Genomic DNA, 23,039 nt, shown 5'->3' on the forward strand with positions numbered 1-23,039 from the left:
TAAATTGAAACAGTAATAAAGGCCCTCCCAACAAAGAAAAGCCCAGGACCAGATGGATTCACTGCTGAGTTCTACCAGACATTTAGAGAAGAACTAACTCCAATTCTTCTCAAACTATTCAAAACAATCAAAAAAGAGGGAATCCTCCCAAATTCTTTCTATGAAGCCAGCATCACCTTAATTCCTAAGCTGGAAAAAGATGCAGCATTGAAAGAGAATTACAGACCAATATCCCTGATGAACATAGATGCAAAAATACTCAATAAAATTCTGGCCAATAGAATGCAACAACACATCAGAAAGATCATCCACCCAGACCAAGTGGGATTTATCCCTGGCATGCAGGGATGGTTCAACATTTGCAAAACAATCAATGTAATACACTACATTAACAGACTGCAGAAGAAAAACCATATGATTCTCTCAAGACGCAGGGAAAGCATTTGATAAAATACAACACCCTTTCATGATGAAAACTCTAAGCAAACTGGGTATGGAAAGAACATTCCTCAATACAATCAAAGCAATATATGAAAAACCCACGGCCAACATCCTATTGAATGGGGAAAAGTTGGAAGCATTTCCGCTGAGATCTGGTACCAGACAGGGATGCCCACTCTCACCACTGCTATTCAATATAGTTCTGATAGCCAGAGCTATTAGGCAAGAAAAAGAAATTAAAGGGATACAAATCGGGAAGGACGAACTCAAACTATCCCTCTTTGCAGATGATATGATTATTTATTTAGGGGACCCAAAGAACTCTACTAAGAGACTACTGGAACTCATCGAAGAGTTTGGCAAAGTAGCAGGATATAAAATCAATGCACAAAAATCAACAGCCTTTGTATACACAGGCAATGCCACGGCTGAGGAAGAACTTCTAAGATCAATCCCATTCTCAACAGCTACAAGAACAATCAAATACCTTGAATAAACTTAACCAAGGACGTAAAAGATGAAAACTACAAAACCTTAAAGAAAGAAATAGAAGAGGATACCAAAAAATGGAGAAATCTTCCATGCTCATGGACTGGAAGAATCAATATCATCAAAATGTCTATTCTCCCAAAAGCAATTTATACATTCAATGCAATACCAATCAAGATACCAAAGACATTCTTCTTAGATCTGGAAAAAATGATGCTGAAATTCATATGGAGACACAGAAGACCTCGAATAGCCAAAGCAATCTTGTACAACAAAAACAAAGCCGGAGGCATCACAATACAAGATTTCAGGACATACTACAGGGCAGTTGTTATCAAAACAGCATGGTACTGGTACAGAAACAGATGGATAGACCAATGGAACAGAATAGAAACACCAGAAATCAATCCAAACATCTACAGCCAACTTATATTTGATCAAAGATCCAAAACTAATCCCTGGAATAAGGACAGCCTATTCAATAAATGGTGCTGGGAAAATTGGATTTCCATGTGCAGAAGCTTGAAGCAAGACCCCTACCTTTCACCTTACACAAAAATTCACTCAACATGGATTAACGACTTGAATCTAAGACCCGAAACTATCAAATTATTAGAGAGCATTGGAGAAACCCTGCAAGATATAGGTACAGGCAAAGACTTCTTGGAAAAGACCCCAGGAGCACAGGAAGTCAAAACCAAAATTAACATTTGGAATTGCATCAAATTGAGAAGTTTCTGTACTTCAAAAGATACAGTCAGGAAAGTGAAGAGGCAACCGACAGAATGGGAAAAAATATTTGCAAACTATACTACAGATAAAGGGTTGATAACCAGAATCTACAAAGAAATCAAGAAAATCCACAACAACAAAACAAACAACCCACTGAAGAGATGGGCCAAGGACCTCAATAGACATTTTTCGAAAGAGGAAATCCAAATGGCCAACAGACACATGAAAAAATGCTCAAGATCACTAGCAATCAGGGAAATGCAAATCAAAACCACAATGAGGTTTCACCTCACTCCGGTGAGAATGGCTCACATTCAGAAATCTACCAACAACAGATGCTGGAGAGGATGTGGGGAAAAAGGGACACTAACCCACTGTTGGTGGGAATGCAAACTGGTTAAGCCACTATGGAAGTCAGTCTGGAGATTCCTCAGAAACCTGAACATAACCCTACCATAAAACCCAGCCATCCCACTCCTTGGAACTTACCCTAAGGAAATTAATTTGGCTAATAAAAAAGTCATCTGCACATTAATGTTTATTTCAGCCCAATTCACAATAGCTAAGACCTGGAACCAACCCAAATGCCCATCAACAGTAGACTGGATAAAGAAATTATGGGACATGTACTCCATAGAATACTATACAGCTTTAAGAAACAATGAAACCCAGTCATTTGCAACAAGATGGAGGCATCTGGAAAACATCATGCTGAGTGAATTAAGCCAGTCCCAAAGAGACAAATATCATTTGTTTTCCCTGATCGGCAACAACTGAGCACCAAAGGGGAAACCTGTTGAAGTGAAATGGACATTATAAGAAACAATGACCTGATCAGCTTTTGTCCTGACTCTAGATGTACAATGTAATACTTTATCCTTTTTAGTATTTGTTGTTGTTGTTGTTGTTGTTGTTGTTCTAGTACTAGGGGTTGAACTCTGTAATTAACACACAATTATTCTTAGGTGTTTAAATTTTAACTGAAAAGTGATCCCTGTTAAATTTAAGAGTGGAAAAAGAGAGGGAGGAGATGTACAATTTGGGACATGCTCAATCGGACTTGCCCCAAATGATGGAGTTAGAAATGTGCCAGGGGATTCCAATACAATCCCATCAAGGTGGCATGTACCAATGCCATCTCACTAGTCCAAGTGATCAATTTCAGTTCACAATTGATGGCTCTGATAGGTCTAAGAATCAAAGGGATCACACAAACAAGACAAGTGTCTGCTAATACTGAGAGAATCAAAAAGGGAGAGAAAGATCCAACATGGGAAGCGGGATACACAGCAGACTCATAGCATGGCAGATGTCCTAAACAACACTCTGGCCTCAGAATCAGCCCTTAAGGCATTCAGATCTGGCTGAAGAGCCCATGAGAGCATTGTAGGCATGGAAAGCCAAGATACCATGGAAAAGAAAAAAAGAAGACCTAAATGAAAGCTCTCTGCGAGTGAGATCCCAGTGGAAAGAACGGGGCCATCAAAGAAGGAGGTACCTTTCTCTGAAGGGAGGAGAGAACTTCCACTTTGACTATGACCCTATCGGAATAAGATCAAAGTCAGCGAACTCTAAAGGCTTCCATAGCCCTGGCAACTCATGACTAGAGCCTAGGGAGATTACTGACGCCATGAACAGGAGTGTCAAATTGTTAAGTCAGCAACAGAAGTCACTGTGTACTTACATCCCATGTGGGATCTGTCCTTAATGTGTTGTGTAATGTGCAGTGATGCTATAACTAGTACTGAAACAGTATTTTTACACTTTGTGTTTCTGTGTGGGTACAAACTGATGAGATCTTTACTAATTATATACTGAATCGATCTTCTGTATAAAGATAATTGGAAATGAAAAAAAACCCTGGTGTTAAATTGGAAATGGCATAGAAAATTAATTAATTTTTTAAAAAAATATTGTGTAGGATCTCTGTCTTTAATGTGCTGTACACTCTTATTTAATGCTATAACTAGTACTCCAACAGTATTTTTTTTTCACTTTGTGTTGCTATATGGGGGCAAACTGTTGAAATCTTTACCTAATATATACTAAACTGATCTTCTGTATATACAGAGAACTGAAAATGAATCTTGATGTGATTGAAAGGGGAGAGTGAGCGGGAAAGGGGAGGGTTGCGGGTGGGAGGGAAGTTATGGGAGGGGGGAACTCATTGTAACCCATAAGCCGTACTTTGGAAATTTATATTCATTAAATAAAAGTTTAATTAAAAAAAGTTGTACTAAAAAATAAATGCAAAATATATAGGGATGATGAAGCCAAAGAAAACAGACTGTCAAAAAAGTATAGACCAAATAAATGAGAATAGAAATAAAAGAGGAAACACTGCAACTGATACCACAGAAATACAAAGGATCATAACAGCTTACTACAGTGAATGCTAAATAAGCAAACAGAATACAGTAGAAGAAATAAATAAATATCTAGAGACATACAATCTACAAAGACTGATTCACAAAGAAATATTATATCTGAACAGAAGAGACTCAGGTAAGAATACTGACAAGTCTATAAAGAAATTTCAGAACCAGCTTCCTTCACTATTGAATTCTACTGAACGTTCATTTAAAGACAAGATACTATTCTCAAAGTTCTCCAAAACATGAAGACAAGGACTATATTACCCTGACCTTTTTCAACAACAAAAAAATCCAGATGAGCATAATGTGAGATAAGGAAATTACAGGTCAATTTCTCTAATGAACATTGCAGAAAAAATGCCCCAAAAAATACTTGGAAGGTGAAGTCAACTGCATAATAAAAGGATCATTCACTATAAATAATCATGACCTCCAAGGGGTACAAGATGGTTCCACATCACAAATAAATAAATGTGATACAGCACATTAACAGAATGAAAAATTAAAACAATATGATCACCTCAATATGCAGAAAAAACACTTGACAACACTGAACATACTCTCATGTTTTAAAAAAAAATGAGGCTGGTGCTGTGGTGGGAAAGGCCACTGACTGCAGTACCAGCATCCTATATGGGTGCCAGTTCAAGGCCTGGCTGCTCTTCTTCCAATCCAGCTCTCTGCTGTGGCCTGGGAAAGCAGTAGATGATGGCCCAAGTGCTTGGGCCACTGCACCCAAATGGGTAACTCATAAGAAGCTCCTGGCTCCTGGCTCCTGGCTTCAGAATGGCCCAGCTCTGGCTATTGAGGCCATCTGGGGATGGAACCAGCACATGGAAGGCCTTTCTCTCTGTCTCTCCCTCTTTCTATCTGTAACTCTACCTCTGAAAGAAATAAATACACCTCTTTTTTAAAAAAAATAAAAAGATCTCAACAAACTAATTATAGATTAATGGACCTAAGTATAATGAATGCCTTAAGCGACAGGTTCACAGCTCATCAGAGTCAATGATGAGAAGATGCAGCCTTCCCCTCTAAGAGCAGGGTCAAGGATGCCCACTCCTGCCACTCACACACAATGTAGTCCTTGAAGTCAGAACCATAGAAACAAAGCAAGAAAATGAATCATTCATATTGTTAAAGTATCCATGCTATTGATAGTGATCTAGGGATTCAAGGTGATCCCTATCTAAATTCCAATGACATTCTTCACAGAAACTGAAAAAATCTACCCTAAAATTCATATAGAGGGGCTGACACTGTGGCATAGTGGGTAAAGCCACTGCCTGCAGTGCTGGCATCCCATATAGACACTGGTTCGAGTCCGAGGTGCTCCACTTCCAATCCAGCTCTCTGCTATGGCCTGGGAAAGCAGTAGAAGATGGCCCAAGTCCCTGAGCCCCTGACTCATGTGAGAAATCCAAAAGGAGCTCCTGGCTACTGGCTTCAGGTCGGTGCAGTTCCAGCCATGGTGGCCAATTGGGCAGTGAACTGGCAGATGGAAGACCTCACTCTCCGCCTCTGCCTCTCTTTCACTTTCTATGTAACTCAAATAAAAAATAAATCTTTTTTAAAAATTCATATGGAACTCAAGACACTGGACTAGATGAACCAGTCTTGTAAGAAGAACCAAGCTGGAACATCAGATGCCCTGATATCAAACTATATCAGAGTTGTACTCACCTAAACAGTATGGAACAGAACTAGGAAAAGACTCACTGACCAATGGAACAAAGACCAAGAAGTAAATATCCATATATTTGGTAAGCTAATCTTTGACCAGGACACCAAGAATATACAATGGTGATAGGACATTGTGTAAAACCACTGATATTGATATAATTGGATATCTAGATGCAGAAAAATGATACTGAATCACTTCACAACATAGATAAAAATCAACTCAAATAGGATTAAAGATAGCAACATAAGACCTGACACTGGAACATTCACAAAAGATCTCTCTCTCTCTCTCTGTCTCTGTCTCTCTTTCTCTTTCTCTCTCTCTCTCTAATAAATAAAATATATCCTTTAAAAAAAAAGAAAGAAGTCTTTTATGTACCTGGGCAATGATTTTTTGGTTATGACTCTGAAATTCCTGACAACATAATAGAAAATATGCAAACTGGACTACATCAAAACAAAAAATGTCAGCACAGAAAAGAAAATAATGAACAACATAAAAGTCTGCCTATAGACTAGGAGAGAATATGTGCAAACTGTAAGATGAATAAGGCAAATGGTCCAAATAGTCTTTGTTCAAAAGAAGACAGACAAATGGCCAGCACTCTATGAAAAGGTGGCCAGAAGGATTTGAAAAGACACTCAATACCTGTAACCATCAAGATATAACAAATAAAATCACAAAGAGACACCACCTCACAGCAATGGATGGCCACTATCAATGACACAGTGATGGCGAGCACTGGTTAGAATATGAGAAAAAGGAACTCTTGTTCACTGTTGGGAATAAAATGCAACAATCCTCATGGGAAATTGGGTGGATTTCCTCACAAAATTAAAACCAGAACTACCTTATTATATGGCAGTCCAACAACTGGACAAATATCTAGTAGAAGTGCAATTAATATTAAAGGCATATGCACACAAAAATAGCACAGCATAATTCATAGAAGCCAAGATGTGGACACAGCCTTAGTGTCCATCAACAGGTGAATGGGTGAAAAAATGTGCATACAAAAGGAATTTTATTCAATCATAAAAAAGGGAAAAATCCAGACATTCATGACAACATGAATGAACATAGAGGATGTCATGTTAGGTAAAAGAATCAAAGCACAGACAGACAAAGTCTGTATGACCTGGGATATAAAATACCAAAGTCAGCAAAATAAAGGAGATGGTCTTACAAGCTGTCACCATGCACACAAAGGTTTCTGTGTAAGGTGAGTGTTATGTTAATTAACTTAGAGGTAGCATTCATATCAAACCATCCCAATATACTAGCTAAAAATACAAGCTTTTATTTGTCAATTATACCTCCATAAAGCTGAAAAAGTTGATGAGAAATGGACTATATCCACCACACAAATGCAGACAATGCAACAGTCAAAAATATCGCATCCCAGCTATGCGCTGTCCATGGCATTCACAGTGTAATACAAAGGCACATACAGTCCAAAAGTGACTGAACAGGACATGATATATGGGGCCAATATTAATCTGTAGACACATAGAGTATCCATATAAAAATGAGATGAACTAAACCTCAAGACAAAGAACATGTCTTCCAAATTAATTGGAATTAGGGTCTTCCACAGGGATGGCAGAGGCCATGTTTCCCTGCTTAGCCAGAGGCATCAGCAAGATGCAGGATGAGAAGCGGAGCTGCCAAGACTCCAACCAGCACTCTGAGGAGGGACACTGGCAAGTGGTGGCTGAGCCCATTGTGCCACCACATTACTGCAATTTCTCTGATAAATTTCCATATTGTTCCTCTTGGTTTCTGAAGTTCATTGTGCTCCTGTGAGACAACTATTTAATCAGCATCGTCTCAAAGATCACACTTCTGTCCCATTAGGGTCAGAGGTCGGTACGTTATTTTGTCCTTTTGATGTGATGACGATCTCCTGGGTGGTCTTCTTGCTCTCAGATACGTGTCAGCGTGTGTGCATCACAGAATCAGCCGCTTACTCCAGGCTGACTGATGTGAGGCCTCAGCCTTGACCATGGCAGTCCTGTCGGCCTCTCACGTGCAGGTTTTCCATGAGTGTGACAGTGACGCTGAGGTTGGCAGGACGTCCGTGCCCAGACAGAGCTGGGGGAAATGCACGGAGGGTAACTGGGCGGTGTTGGGAGGCAGGAGGGGGCGGAGCTGAGACTGGGCTCCCTCACATCTGCCGTGGGACAGCGACTGCCAAGCCCGACGCAGAGGTCAGCCACGTGGGTAACCGCTGGGGAGTGAGGTCTGGGTGGTTCTCCCTCTGGGTCCTTTTATGATGGTTTAGTTGGAGGCTCAATGCCGAGAGGGCTGTAGCCAAGTTCACTGGGGATGGGGCCATTTCTGCATTTGACCCCAGAGGAGGCTCAGGGGGTCTGCTGCCTGCATGCAGGTCTGCGCTCCCAAATGGACCCTCCTGGGTCCCAGGTTCCACCAGGGTTTCATGGCCCCTCCCACCTGAATCCAGGGACTCCCACAGGAGACTGTTGTCTGCCGATGGTGCAGAAGTCTTGTTGTGCAGGCAACAGGAGTGGGAGATTTCCTTACTCCAATGCTTTACCACTGTTGGTAGACAAGTGTATAAACTGAGCACTCTCTCTTAATAGGTATTTAATGTGGTCTGAATTAAAAAAGGAAGTTCAAATATTTGTGCATTCTTTATGCATTATAAATGCAAACTTCCACAGACAGTTCTGCGTATTGGAACATACAGGTTCAGGGATAAAAATGTAACATACAACACTTAATAAGAAATGCCTTGTAATATACAACTATTTCTGTCATGCAGGCAAAACAACATATCCAGGTGACACATTATAACATCTAAATGTCAACTTCCCAGCAGCTGTTCAGTACTTGAAAGTTCTCACAAATTCCCAGCATCCAGCATCTGGAGTGGCACACTGGGGCTTGAGATCCAGAGGAATTGGACATCAGACACTGCCTGTCACACTGACCTGTCACTCATTCTGTTCTTCCACATGCTGAACTATTTATAACTGCATAGTACACTTTATGGGTTTGATGGGAAGCCTGGCCTAATTACAACATCCAGAAATAAACCATTATGATCGTGCTCCCAAGTGAAAGACTTTTTGGATTCATCCTCATATTTGAAATTTGCATTGGGTACATTGGGAACACATTGCTTCTTGTGTTATATTCATACACCTTGTTCATACAACTTCATCTCAAGACCATAGATGTGATTGTCGTGCACCTGACCTTGGTCAATGTCTTGACCATCGTGTTCAGGCTGGTACCAGATATTGCATCATCTTGTGGAGTAAGACGTCTTCTGGACAGTGTTGGTTGCAAAGCCGTTTTGTACACATCCAGAGTTTCCTGGGCTCTTTCCATCTGCACCACCTCCTGAGTACATTTCAAGCCATCACTATGAGTCCCAGTCATTCTAAGTGGGCCTGGCTGAAATCAAAACACACTGCATGGGGCCCACTTGGGCCATATTCTACTTCTTTCCCAGGCCACAGCAGAGATCTGGATCAGATGTGGAGCAGCCAGGTCTTGAACTGATGCCCATATGGGAAGCTGGTTCTGCAGGTGGTGGCTTTACCTGCTATGCCACAGTGCCAGCCCCAGTGTTTCTTAAAAAGTTGAATTTCAAGGGCTTATTTACCAAAGGAAGACAACTCTCCCCAGTTCTGTTTCAGCTGGTGCATTTTGTGCCCATTCCTAAAAATCGAAGTCCTTGTGCAGTTTTGAGCAGAACCCAGTGGGGGATCAGAAGAGCAATGGGTGTCAGATTCCCAGCTTTCTCCCAGAGGGGCTGACGAGTAGGAAATACGAATCAGTGCATCGGTCTCTCTCTCCCACACAATTTTGTAATTTTGTCTATACTCAGTATTCTTTTAAAATTGTGTATTTATGCATTTTCATTTATCTGAAAGTCATGGCCACAAGTATGTGATACTTGAGGCATTGTGTGCTGCTTCCCAGGGTGTGTGTTAGCAGGAAGCTAGGTGGGAAGTGGAGGCAGGGCTTGATCCCAGGCTCTCTGATATGGGATGCCAGTGTCCCACATGGCAGCTTAATCCACTCCACCACAATGCCTGCCAATGGCTACTCTGCATTCCAAAACCCTCAAGGATACAGAAGTGCAAGCCTTCAAATACAGACCATTGCTTCAAGTAGCATTATGCAAGGAAAGAGTTTCTCAAAGGATTTAGCTCAGTAAGTTGGAATGAGAAGAGCAACTACAAATTTCTTTAAGCTTTTGGATAACAATACAGAAACAGAGGTTCAATTTTAAAAATCTCACTTGACCCTAAAGCTACTTTCAGAAATCTTCCTTTTTAAGTAAAGCATCCCCATCAGGGAGCTGGTATGGAGAAAGATATTCCTTGAAATGAGCTATGAGGACAAAAGCAAAAGCAACCTGGGTGCTCAGAAATAGTTGGGGAAATGGGGAATCTGCATGGTGGAGTATTTTGCAACAGTCCCCGGTGAGCTCCGTCTGCCCATGCAGTGGCTCTCAGGGGGCTGGGACAAGATTGCTTGTGGTCCGTAGCATCGACTGGCTGCTCCCCGTGGCCTCCTCATTCTGAATCTTGGCAAGCCCAGCTTCACTCCTTCCCCATAGTCCTGTTCCAGAGACTTGGAGATCAGCTTTATGACTGCACAACATCCCATTTCCTAGGAGTCACCCCCTAGGGCTAGACACACAGGTTCCAGCCACAAGTTCCAGGTGGGATGACACTTTGTCAGCTCGGCAAGAGCCCTTGCTGGTTCCTGACTCCATTCTATAAATGTCCAAGCCTCTGGGAGTTTGAGAGTCTTTGCGTTTCTTTTTGAGATTTTGGGTTCAGTCTGTGGGTCCCAGACTGGAGAAGCAGCACACTCGGCTGAGAGCTTGCATCCTCAGAGCCACAGTGAAGAGTGCATGATGGCTCAGCAAGCAAAGGAAAGCCAGTGCCCCCCAACAAAGCTGTAGAAGTGTCAGAACAGCTTCCTGTTTCTCTACTTGAGAAAAAGATGTTTTTGCTAAGCTTCAGATGCATGCTGGGACCTCAGCAGGCAAAGTCTGGGTGAACTGGGTGAACTGGGTGATGGCAATGCACCTGCTCTTCTGTGAAATGACCAGAAACTGAAACCGAAGGACCTGGCCGAGCTAGGGAATCTAAGCCTGATTCAGTGTTGGTGTCCACAGACACGGAGCTGTGGCAGAAGGCAGTGCCACAAAGTTCATTAGTGCTTCCAACAGTATCAGAAGTTTTAGGAAAAGTTTGGATCACACTGAAGGCTTAGAGCTAATATAATATTTGGCAAAATCTCCCATCAGTTTATGAGAGAATTCTACTTCCTACACTATCATCAGTGGCCATGGCAACAGGGTTAAAAAATAATTTCAGGGGTGGCTGCCAGGTGTAGTGGTCAAGCTGCGGGTTTGGAAGCCCACCTCCCACCCTGGAGTGCGTGGCTTTGATCCCAGCTCTGGCTCCTGTGTCTGACCCTGGCTGATGCAGACCCTGGGAAGCAGTGATCGTGGCTCATGCCATGGGTGGTTCTTGCCACCCATGTTGGAGACCAGGATGGAGCTTCCGTCTTCCAGCTTCAGCCTCTTCGTGGCTACTGTGGCGATGAGGGGAGTGAACCACTGGGTGGAACCTCTCTCTATCTCTGCCTTGGTCTCATTGTCTCTTAAAAAATAAACATCAGTTTTTTTTATGACAGGAAGAGTGGCCAGTGAGAGAGAGAGAGAGACAGAGAGAAAGGTCTTCCTTTTTCCGTTGGTTCACCCTCCAATGGCTGCTGCGGCCAGCGTGCTGCAGCCGGTGCATCACACTGATCTGAAGCCAGGAGCCAGGTCCTTTTTTTCCTGGTCTCCCACGCAGGTGCAGGGTCCAAGGACTTGGGCCATCCTCCTCGGCACTCCCAGGCCACAGCAGAGAGCTGGACTGGAAGAGGGGCAATAGGGACAGAATCCAGTGCCCTGACCGGGACTAGAATCCAGTGTGCCAGTGCCGCAGGTGGAGGATTAGCCTATTGAGCTGTGGCACCGGCCATAAACATCAGTTTTTTAAAAAACATAAGACATAATTTCAAGGTCAAGCATTTGATGTTGCTTTGCTATTTTCCACACATATTTCTTTAAATTGAATTTATCTGGGACAGTTGGAGATCATTTTGCTATTGTCTTCACAGTCATTGGATTGCAAATAGAAAAATAAGTTCTTTCCTCTGTCCAGTCAGTGAGCGAACCTTCATTCTTCTGGGTTCCAGGAGCACTTTAATGCAGAAAGCAAGAGGCTTACCTTAGGAAGTGGTGCTCACTTATTTCAGCCAGTTGCATCACAGACCAGCAAAGCCCATTACAGACACAAGATTGCTCCCTCCCTCCCCATGGGGACCAGCTTGGGGCTGCATTCTCGAATCAGAGAAATGGAACACTACTCACATACACAACCATTATCTGTCAGTTATCAATAAAATGATTTGGAAAATAGAGATACTGATTTAAAATGTTTAAAGAAAAGTCAAGGACCGTGTCTGATCTCAGGAACTCTGTGTGTGATTGGAGACCACTCAGTGAGGGTTCAGTCTTTCCCTATTGGTGACTTATGAAGACAAACCAATGTGACACAGAGACCATGAGTAAGACTCAACAGCCTGGGTATTAGGATATAAAGTGCACATCAAATACCCCATCACAGCAAATTATTGTGTGTATACCCGGCATCTGGGGCCCTCTAACCTAACATTCTTCAACGCGCCTGGCCACCAAATTTCAGAGACAGAGTAAGCCCAAGGCTAGCGAGGCATCCAGGGCAAGACAGGGAAGTCCCAGATAGAAGGCTGGATGCCAAGGGAGACTGTGAGCTCGGAGAGTGGGGCACTGGCTGTGCAAAAAGTGTGGATGTCTATGGGATAGGAATGATACTGGAGTGTGAACAGCATAGCAATTGTGGCAAAAATCAACACCTGGAGGCTGGTGCTGTGACACAGCAGGAAAAGCTGTGATGCTGGCCTCCCATATGGGCACTGGTTCCAGTCAAGGCTGTTCCACTTCTGATCCAGTTCCCTGCTAATGGAGATGGCAAAGCAGTAGAGGATGGTCCAAGTGCTTGGGCTCCTGCACCCCACATGGGAGACCCAGAAGAGGCTCCTGGCTTCTGGCTTCATCCTGGCCAGACCTGGCTGTTTCAGCCATTTGGGGAGTGAAACAGCAGGTGAAAGACCCCCCCCCTCTTTCTCTCTTTCTCTGTTTAACTGTGCCTTTCAAATAAATAAAATAAATCTTAAAATTAAGATGTGCAGTGAGAAGGGATTCATTGAGGTCAATGGAGTTTGTAGAAGAGGAATAAAGTCCTTGAGATAAGGAGTGAGGCTTCCAAAGTGAGGCCATTATCTGGTCCTCTCCTCTTATCTACAGTCCTCTCCCCTGACCTACAGGGGTCTTTCCCAAGGCCTCCAAGGAAGGCCTGGAGGCGAGGATCGTATGGAACTCTGCATTCAGTGTTTGTGCTAAACACACGTTGCTATGAGCATGTGTAATACAAACATTAGACACAGAGAGGGGACAATAATACTCAATGACATAGCAGAGCACACAGAGCAATACACTGGGTTTCAAGTCACAGGAACGTGATCTCTCTCAAAATACCTCCCGTCCTGCAGGAGTCAGTGCAGTGTTTGATCTTAGTCTGCTTAGTAAGTGGAGAACGTTAACCTCACTTATAGGTAGTGCTTTGTGGCTTCTGCAGTTATGGACTGCCAGCACCACTACTCTTACATGCTGGGGCCATTATTCATGAGAATAAGGATCACTTGGTCAGGCACAGCAACCCCGTGGGCATCCATCCCATAGCAGAGATGGATATTAAGTGACTAACGGGCAGCATGTGTCTCCTGGCCGGGGAGATGATTTGTGTTCCCAGTGGGAGAGTGGGAGATTTCATCAAGCTACTGCAGTGGTATGCAATATGTTTGAACTGCTTATTTCTGGAAATTTCCATTTAGCTATTTCAGATCCAGGCTGTCAGGGGTAATTGAAGTCAGGTAAAGAGGAGCTTCAGATAATGGGGATCAGCAGTAACTGATCTGGGCTGGCAATTCTTGCTATTTCAATGCCTTCATCTCACATTATTTTAAAAGCATTTCCCAGGACAACAGTCTTCAGTGTTCTGCCTATCTTGGTAAACCCTCATGTGGCAGGTGACACGAAATCAAAAGTGAACAAATTGTTTGTTTTAGTGGTGGTCAGTGGCTGAGATGAAGACCATCAGTAGAAATGGAAACTAGGAAATGAGAGGGTATTGAGACTTGCAGGCCACGGATAGTATGGAGGAAGCTACATCATTGAATGCACCCAAATTCATGACAACATATGAGTGTGAGTCTGAGTGTGAGTGTGAGAGAGAGGAGGGGGAGAGGGGCAGAGCAAGAGTGAGGCACGTTTAAGCCACACGTGCAAGACAGTGAGCCACAACCCCAGCCCCCCGGCTAACAACTCTCACCTGTGTGTTTATTGGAATGCTGCAGGTGAGCTGCTTCCCTTGGTTTCCTGCTGCTCTACCATGGGCTCGGGTACAGCATTGGGGAAGGAACAGACAGGCCCCTGGGTGGGGCCTGCATGGAGGCCTGAAGGCTCCCAGAGTGTGAGGTCCTCCCCAGGAAGGAGCAGGAGCTGCTGGGGGCAGTGGGGGCACACAGCCAGCAGCCCCAGGCCTTGCTGAGGCAAACGGAGATGCCCAGGGAAGCTCAGTGGTCTCTCCTTCACTGGGACTTCCTGGAGAGTGGGTGAAGGCAGGACAGGCAGTGTGCTCTCGGTGGGCGGGTCCAAGGAAGGCCCTCCTCCTGACTAACGTGGACAGCAGTCCCCTTGCCAGGGCCACTGGAGCCCAGCGTCTCACGGGTGAAGCCATGTAAGCTGGCAGGTGTCACACTGATAGGTCGGGTTTTTCTTGTGCTGTGCCTTTCAGCGCTCACTACAATGACTAGTGAGTCCCTTTGATGGGACAGAGCACAGGAGTGACAGAGAGTGACAAGGTCGTGTCCTTCTCCATAGACCAGGATGATGAGCTGAGGATCATGCCACGAGGACAGGTCACAGAGTTCATGGGAAAATGGAAAGAGCAGTGACGTTTTATTTTGGTGCAAACATGTTGACATCCATGCATAGTTGTTTTTTTGAAAGACACCCTTTTCATGGTCTTTTTGAAGTTCTTTATGTGCTTTCCACATTTTATTTGCACCAAATACATGTATCTCTGAATTATGTTTTCCATAACTTAGATATATTCATTGGCCAACTCAATGGAACCCATGGCTCGGTTGTGGGTAACTGGACTCGACAGAATAAGCCCTGGGAAAATGAGGAGCACGCAGGCAATTTGAGAGGCATTCCCATCTCAGCACCTCACAGGCACACACACACTGCCAAACAAGGTCTCTAATAGTTCATCTGTGCGTTTGCGGCACAGACATAGTTTAGTGCTTTCATTTGTTTCCATCAACTTCCTGGAAAGTTGCTTGAAGTCATCCTGAAATTCAGGGACCCCAGCTGAAAGCCGTGACATCCTCATTTTATTCCATAACCCAGGATCAAATGCACCTGTCTGCTCTCCAGGACACAGAGACCATGCATGGTGGAAATCCAGGCATAGAAAACGAGTAGAGTAACCTGCCATTTACCAACTGCAGCATGGACGGAGTAGTTGGGAAGTGGAATACAACGCAGCAGGGAAGATGGATTCACTACAGTGTAAAAATCTAGCTGTCACTGTCACAACAGACATTTTCAAGAGTAAAGTTTGAATTTGATAAGAATTTATTTGCACAAGACTGCTCACAAGAGAATCTGTTAAAACCCCAAGATCGTGGGCTTTGAAACTCAAACCTATACAGGTGTTACTCTAAAAAGTAAACCACTTGGTAAACAATCAGGAACGTTAGCCCTGGGGGAGGGAGGAGTTTATTAGTTTCAGGAGCACTTGTTTTAATGTGTTCAGCTTCTGACAGTGAGCTATTAATCATCTGTGTGTGTGGACACAGGTTCTGTGGTTATTTGCTTATTTTATTTTTAAAAAATGTACTGATTTATTTAAGAGGAGAGAGAGAGGTCTTCCATCTGCTGAGTCACTCCCACAGTGGCCACAGCTGCTGGAGCTGCACGGCTCTGAAGCCAAGAGCCAGGAGCTTGCTCCAGGTCTCCTATTGGGTGCAGGGGCCCAAGGACTGGGGCCATCTTTACTGCTTTCCCAGGCCACAGCAGAGAGTCGGGTCGGAAGTGGAGCTGCCGGGTCTAGAACGGGCGCCCATATGGGATGCTGGCACTGCAGGCAGAGGCTTGGCCTACCACACCACAGCACCGGCCCTGTTATTCAGATCATATCCCTTACTGTGTAGGAAGTGTTCAACAGTTTAAATTGCATCAGATTCAATCTTTACAGGGTGGGAAACAATTTTAAAAGGAGAAAACTGCTCCACATCAAACCATGTGTGACCCACGCTGGGAGCTTCCTGTGTTGGCGCTTACAGCCCAGCCCCCTGCTCTGTGCTCACTGTGCATTGTGGGACACGGAGTAGTTACAGCTCCCTGAACCACGTGCACTGTGCATTGTGGGACACGGAGAATGCTGTGCATTGAGGGACTAAAGGAAGTTACAACGCCCTGTACTGCGCGCTGTGCACTGTGGGACATAAGGAGGTCACAACTTCCGGCCCTGCGCACGCTGTGCACTGTGGGACGAGGAGGGAGGCACAACTCCCAGCTCGCGCAGGGGCGCCCCGGGCCGCAGTGGGAAGTGAGTGTGAGCTCTGGGCCCCGCTCAGGGCCGGGCCATGTGGAGGTGAGGAGATGGCCACCAGCTGTTGGGGACGAACTCCTGATGGCTGTGTCGTCCTGAAGTTTACTTTCTGACGCTGCTCAGCTGGGGAAAACGCAGCCCCAGGCGCCGACTCCGCGCTGCCCCCGAGGAAACCCCGTGCGCCCCCAGGAGACTCCTTGTGCGTCTGGAGGGCGATTGGGGGCTCTCCCGGGGCGTCAAAGTGACGACGATAAACACGGCGGTGGAGGCAGCGGTGACGAGGTGACTGGTGTCCACCGGGAGGAGACGTCCGCCGGCCCGGGCCTGATCCACAGTCAGTGCCGGGCCCCGGCCTGTGCAGGACGCCCCCAGTAAGGCCCCTGCACCCCAGCCTGGGTCGGGAGGGCGGCGAGGCCTCTCCCCCTGCCCGCTCCCCGCTCTGTGTCTGCTCCAGGGTCTCCCTGGGTTTTGTTTTTTCCAGATGTGTCCTGCTAACACTGTCTTCCTGTACCGTGTTGTTTCTCTGTCCATCGCTCTGTTTGTTTTCACCTCTTCCTGCTTTACACCGAGGGTCTCTGAAGCTCTCCGGATCGCTCGCCGCCCTGTGTGCACCGAGTGTTGTTTGCTCTTCCGCTGTGCGCTCCTCTTTGCTCTGAACACCTCAGTGGTCCTTGTTACACTGTAAGTTCTGTACCTGGAATTCCATCTTGTTACTTCCCATTCTGTTCTGGCCTGTTGTTACAGCATCATTCCATTTTGTTCCCACCCTATCAAGTGAATGGATCCACATTCTAATTTTAGAAGGATTCATATTTAGATAAACTTATGTCATCATTTCCAATTAGAGGTTTTACATGTTTTATCGTCTGTGAGTGCTGATGTTTATCATGTTTATGTTGAACAGTATCAATTATAGGAACTCAAGCGTTTTGTTTTTTGTAAATGCTTTTTATACTGACTTTGCTCTCTGCAACCTTAAATTCCTCAGATCAGAGCAGGCATGGGTTGTGCATTGCATAGCGGCACTGGTTTGAGTCTTGGCTGCTCCCCTCCTGGTCCAGCTCCCTGTTGGTGCAGAAGATGAGCCAAGTACTTGGGTCCCTGTGCCAGACCCTGTGCTGAGGTAGGAGACTTGGGTGGAGCTCCCGGCTCATGGCTTTAGACTGGCAAAGCCCAGCTGTTGAGCCATTTGGGGAGGTAGCCAGCTGATGGAAGACCTCTCTCTCTGCCTCTCTTTCTCAAACTCTGCCTTTCAAATAAGGAACATAAATCTTTAAAAAAAGAGAATTTCTCAGATTGTTTAGGTAATTGTGCCAATGATTCTATGAATTACTGTCTTAAAACATATAACAGCTCAGATAAAATCTGTTACTTCCTTTGTAATTAAGTTTATTGTTTCTTAAAATAGACCTCTCCAAAGGTAAGAGGAATACATGTGGAGATAGCAGATGTTTTATTTATATCCACTCTCAACAAAAAACTTTCAGTGTTGAACCATGATGTGGTAATGTTGATGTATAGATATTTTATCATGTAGTGTTAAACCTTTCTTTCTGCCGTGTGACATCAATCTTAACCATTTCCAGCAGTCATTATCTTGGTCATTGCTAGACTCCTTTTGGAGAGCACTGGATTCAATTCTACAAATTGTGGGGTTGCTTCTCATTTGCTTCCTGAACGAGATGGCTTCAGCATCATACTTTTTACAGCAGGTTTATTTGGTTTTCCTGCACTGTGATTGACAGAATGCCCTCTTTCTCTCCCTAGGAAGTGTTTATAGATATTTTTGTCCCACACCATTGAAGCATTCTCTGGAATTCCTTGTGGAATGATTTTTTCCTGCTGCTCAATTTCATCCTGGGAAGCTTTGCACCATTGTGACTTTCTACAGTTCTCATGTTTTTATGGTGAGTTAAGTTTTCTGAAAATTTGTCAGTCTGTCTCAACCATCAAGTTTATTAGCATAGTCGTGATATACTCTTTAGAAAATGCGTGTTCTTAGTTGTTGTATTTTCAACATTTGAAATCTGATATTATTGGTGTCTTCCCTTTAGGAAGGCAGCCATCTTTCTAGAGGGTGAATAATTTTGATCATCTTTAGAAAAATGGCATTTTGACCTGATTTTTCCACAGTGCATTTCACAATAGCTTTTTCTACTTTGTTCTTACTATGAAATACTTTTCTTCTGAACATAGTGAGAAATCAGTGTTAAAAATTAAAATGTTCTTTTTGTAATTCATTATAATTGTGTAAGATAACTTGTTCTGTTCAGGTCATCTCTTCAACTTTGCTCTCATTCACTTCAGTGTTTGCTGTCTGGCTGCGCTGATTGCATGGTGCACATGATAGCAGTGAAGGGGAGTCGGGCATTTGACAGTGACTTGTATGTTGTTCAAGGCATAAAGTGCAGCGAATGAATTCATATGCTTGAGTTTTTTGTATACTGGCCTTCTGTCTGTGGTTTGCATGGTTACCGAAGGACTTTGGTTAAATCTCCTACTACAATGGCAGATTTTCCTGTTTTTTTTTTTAAATAATTTCTTGTGTTTTTATATTAAATACTGATGCTGTTGTTTAGTATTTACAAATTTACAACTTTTATTTTTATCATAGTGGATTTCATTATATCCAGCTATTCTATTCCCTAAATGTTGGATTTGTCCAATGTTATTCTGCATGTTCCTGCTTTCTGTTATTTGTTTGGTAGTTTTTACATTTTCCTTTTCTTTATTTTGAAACTTTCTTCTTAATTTCAGTTATTTCAGAAGATATTTTCTTTGTCTTATTTTTAAAGATTTCTTTATTTGAAAGTCAGAGTTACACAGAGAGAAGGAGAGGCACAGAAAGAGAGAGAGAGAGGTCTTCTATCTGCTGGTTCACTCCCCAATTGGCTGCAATGGCCAGAGCTGTGCTGATCCGAAACCAGGAGCCAGCAGCATCTTCCGGATCTCCCATGTGGGTGCAGGGGCCCAAGGATTTGGGCCATCTTCTACCCCTTCCAGGGCCATACCAGAGAGTTGGATCTGAAGTGGAGCAGTCGGGACTTGAGCAGCAACCATACGGAATGCTGGCAGGCATCACTTACCCGCTGCGCCAGAGCGCTGGCCCCATTGTCTTTGTCTTGATGTTCAGTTCATCTCATTTTTATATGGACACTCCGATATCTACTGATTAATATTGGCCCCATATATCATGTCCTGTTCAGTCACTTTTTGATTGTATGTTGTTTGTATATACAATGTGAATGCCATGGACAGTGCATAGCTGGGATATGGTATTTTTGACTCTAAAATTATCTGCATTTGCTTGGTGGATTTAGCCCATTTTATTGACTTTTTCAGCTTTATGGAGGTATTATTGACAAATAAAAGCTTGTATTTTTAGCTAATATAGTGGGATAATTTGATAAACATCTGTAATGAGTTCTGCCTCTAAGTTAATTAACATAACACTCAACTTACACAGAAACCTTGGTGTGCATGGTTACATCTTGTTAGATCTATGGTGTTAGCAAAATACAATTTTACAATATAGTATTAGCAACTATAGTCAGCCCTTGTTACTTTAGCTATCTAGAATTTACTCATCTAGAATTTACTCATCTGATAGCTCTACACTGTCACTAACACCTCTCCATCTCTCACCCCCATCTCCCAGCTCCTGGTAATCACCATCTCCTTTATTTTGCTAACTTTGGAATTTTATATGTCAGGTCATACAGTCTTTGTCTTTCTGCGCTTTGACTCTTCTACCTAACATAACATCCTCTAGGTTCCTCCATGTTGTCATGAATGGCTGGATTTTTTTCCTTTTTTATGGATGAATAAAAATCCCTTTGTGTGCACATTTTTCACCTCCTCACCTGTTGATGGATCCTAATGCTATGCTCATATCCTGGCTTCTATGAATAACGCTGCACTGAACATGGGAGTGTATATGTATCTTTGATATATTAATTTCACTTCTAGTCAATATTTATCGAGTTCTTGGACTCCATTTTTCATTTCGTGAGGAAAGTCCATGCATGTTCCTATAAGGATCATTGCATTTTATTTCCAACAGTGTACAAGAGTTCCTTTTTTAAAAAAAGATTTATTGGTTTTGAAAGATGGAGTTACAAAGGCAGAGGCAGAGAGAGGGAGGTATAAAGGGAGAGAGGCGGGGGGAGATCTTCCATTGGCTGGCTTACTCCAAAAATGGCTACAACTGCTGAAGCTCTGCTGATTCGAAGCCAGGAGCCAGGCACCTCTTTTGGGTTTCCCATGCAGGTGCAGGAGCCCAAAGACTTGGGCAATCTTTTACTGCTTACCCAGGCCATAGCAGAGAGCTGGATCAGGAGTGGAGCAGCCAGGACTGAAACTAGCACCCATATGGGATGGTGGCACAACAGGTAGTAGCTTTACCCTCTATGCCACAGTTTTGGCCCCAAAGATTTCCTTTTTATCTATACCCTAAACAGTGCTCACCATCTCTTGTGTCACAGGTAGTGACCATCTATCGCTACGAGTTGGTGTCCCTTTGTGATTTTATTTCTTATATCTTGATGACTAGCAGTATTGAGTATCTTTTCAAATCTGTGCTGGCCCTGTGTATATATTCTTTAGTATAACATCTATTCAGACCCTTTGCTCTATTCATTACATAGTTTGCACATATTTTCTCCTAGTCTATGGGAAGACTTTTCATGTTGATTATTTCCTTTTCTGTGCAAAAGTTTTCTATTTTGGTGTAGTCTGGCTTATATATTTTCTATTTTCTTGTTGGTGATTTCAGAGTCATAACCAAATACCATTGCCCAGATATTACAATACCTCTTTATTTATTAAAAAGATTTATTTTTATTTATTTGAAAGAGAATGAGACAGAGAGAACCTTTTTTTTAAAAGATTTATTTATTTATTTGAAAGGCAGAGTTACTGAAGCAGAGAGAGAGAGAAAGGGAGCAAGAGATAAGGAGGGAGGGAGAAGTCTTCCCTCTGCTGGTCCACTCCCCAAATGGCTGCAATAGCCAGAGCTGAGCCAATCTGATGCCAGGAGTTTCTCCCAGGTCTCTCATGTGGGTGCAGGGTACCAAGGACTTGTGCCATCTTCTGCTGCTTTCCCAGGTATATTAGCAGGAATTGGACTGGAAGTGGTGCAGCCAGGACTTGAACCAGCATCTGGGATGCCAGTACTGTAGCCTGAGGCTTTAACCTTCTGCATGACAGAATCGGCATCAGTGCATCTCTTCTTAGGTCAGTTCCTTGCTGTTTAGGTGAGTATAAGCCTGTGATACAGTTTGATGTCAGGACATCTGATGATCTAGCTTGGGTTTGTCTATTCCAGTGTCTTGTGCTCCATACAAAATTTAGGACAGATTTTTTTCAGTGTCTGTGAAGAATGCCATTGGAATTTAGATAGGGATTGCCTTGACTCTGTAGATCACTCTCAATATATGCACATTTTAACAATATGAATTATTCATTTTCCTGCTTTGTTTCTATGGTTCTGACTTCAGGTTCAACTCAATGATACAATTCTAAGAGACTTTAAATTGTGAACAGCAGGTATGTGGAGTGAGCAGAGAATTTGACTGAAGAATGAGCTAGCGACAGGCCATCCTTGTGATACTGGACAAGGAATGAATGGTCGAAGAGCCTGAAGGTGATCCAGAAACTGTCATCCTGTATTTTTTTTGACAGGCAGAGTGGACAGTGAGAGAGAGAGAGAGAGAGAAAGGGCTTCCTTTTGCCATTGGTTCACCCTTGAATGGCCACCGTGACTGGCGTGCTGTGGCCAGCGCATCGTGCTGATCTGAAGCCAGGAGCCAGGTGCTTCTCCTGGTCTCCTATACAGGTGCAGGGCCCAAGGACTTGGTCCATCCTCCACTGCCTTCCCGGGCCATAGCAGAGAGCTGGCCTGGAAGAGGGGCAACCGGGTTAGAATCCGGTGCCCCAACTGGGATAGAACCCGGTGTGCTGGTGCCAAAAGGCGGAGGATTAGCCTAGTGAGCCATGGTGCTGGCCTGTCATCCTGTATTTTAAAGACAGGATGGATTAAAAACTGCATTTGTATATTTATTTTATGAAAGGGAGACAAGATTGGGAGGGAGAAAGGGAGAGAGAAGAACATGGAAGTGAGTGCAAAGTAACCCAGAGGTTCCCGTCCTGTGTTTCTGAAACAGTCAGAGCTGGCCATGGTCCGGAATCAGGAGTTCACGTACATCTTCCATATGAGTGTCACATGCTGATTCCCTCAAACCATCATGTGCTGCCTCCTAGGATGTGCATTTCCAGGAAGATTTATTTAGAAGCAGATTCAGGATTCTAACCTGGGCACTTTGACCTAGATTTTGGGAATCCCAGATTCTTTCCATTCCTCTTAATGCACACCTGAGGATATTTTTTAAAAAAGATTTATTCACTTATATTAAAGTCAGAGTTACACACAGAGAGAAGGAGAGGCAGAGCCAGAGGTCTTCCATCCACTGGTTCACTATGCAGTTGGCCGCAATGGCTGGTGCTGGGCCAATTTGAAGCCAGGACCCGATGCTTCCTCCAGGTCTTTCCATGCTG

The sequence above is a fragment of the Lepus europaeus genome, chromosome 19 (assembly GCF_033115175.1).
Source record: "Lepus europaeus isolate LE1 chromosome 19, mLepTim1.pri, whole genome shotgun sequence".
NCBI classification, from domain to species: domain Eukaryota; kingdom Metazoa; phylum Chordata; class Mammalia; order Lagomorpha; family Leporidae; genus Lepus; species Lepus europaeus.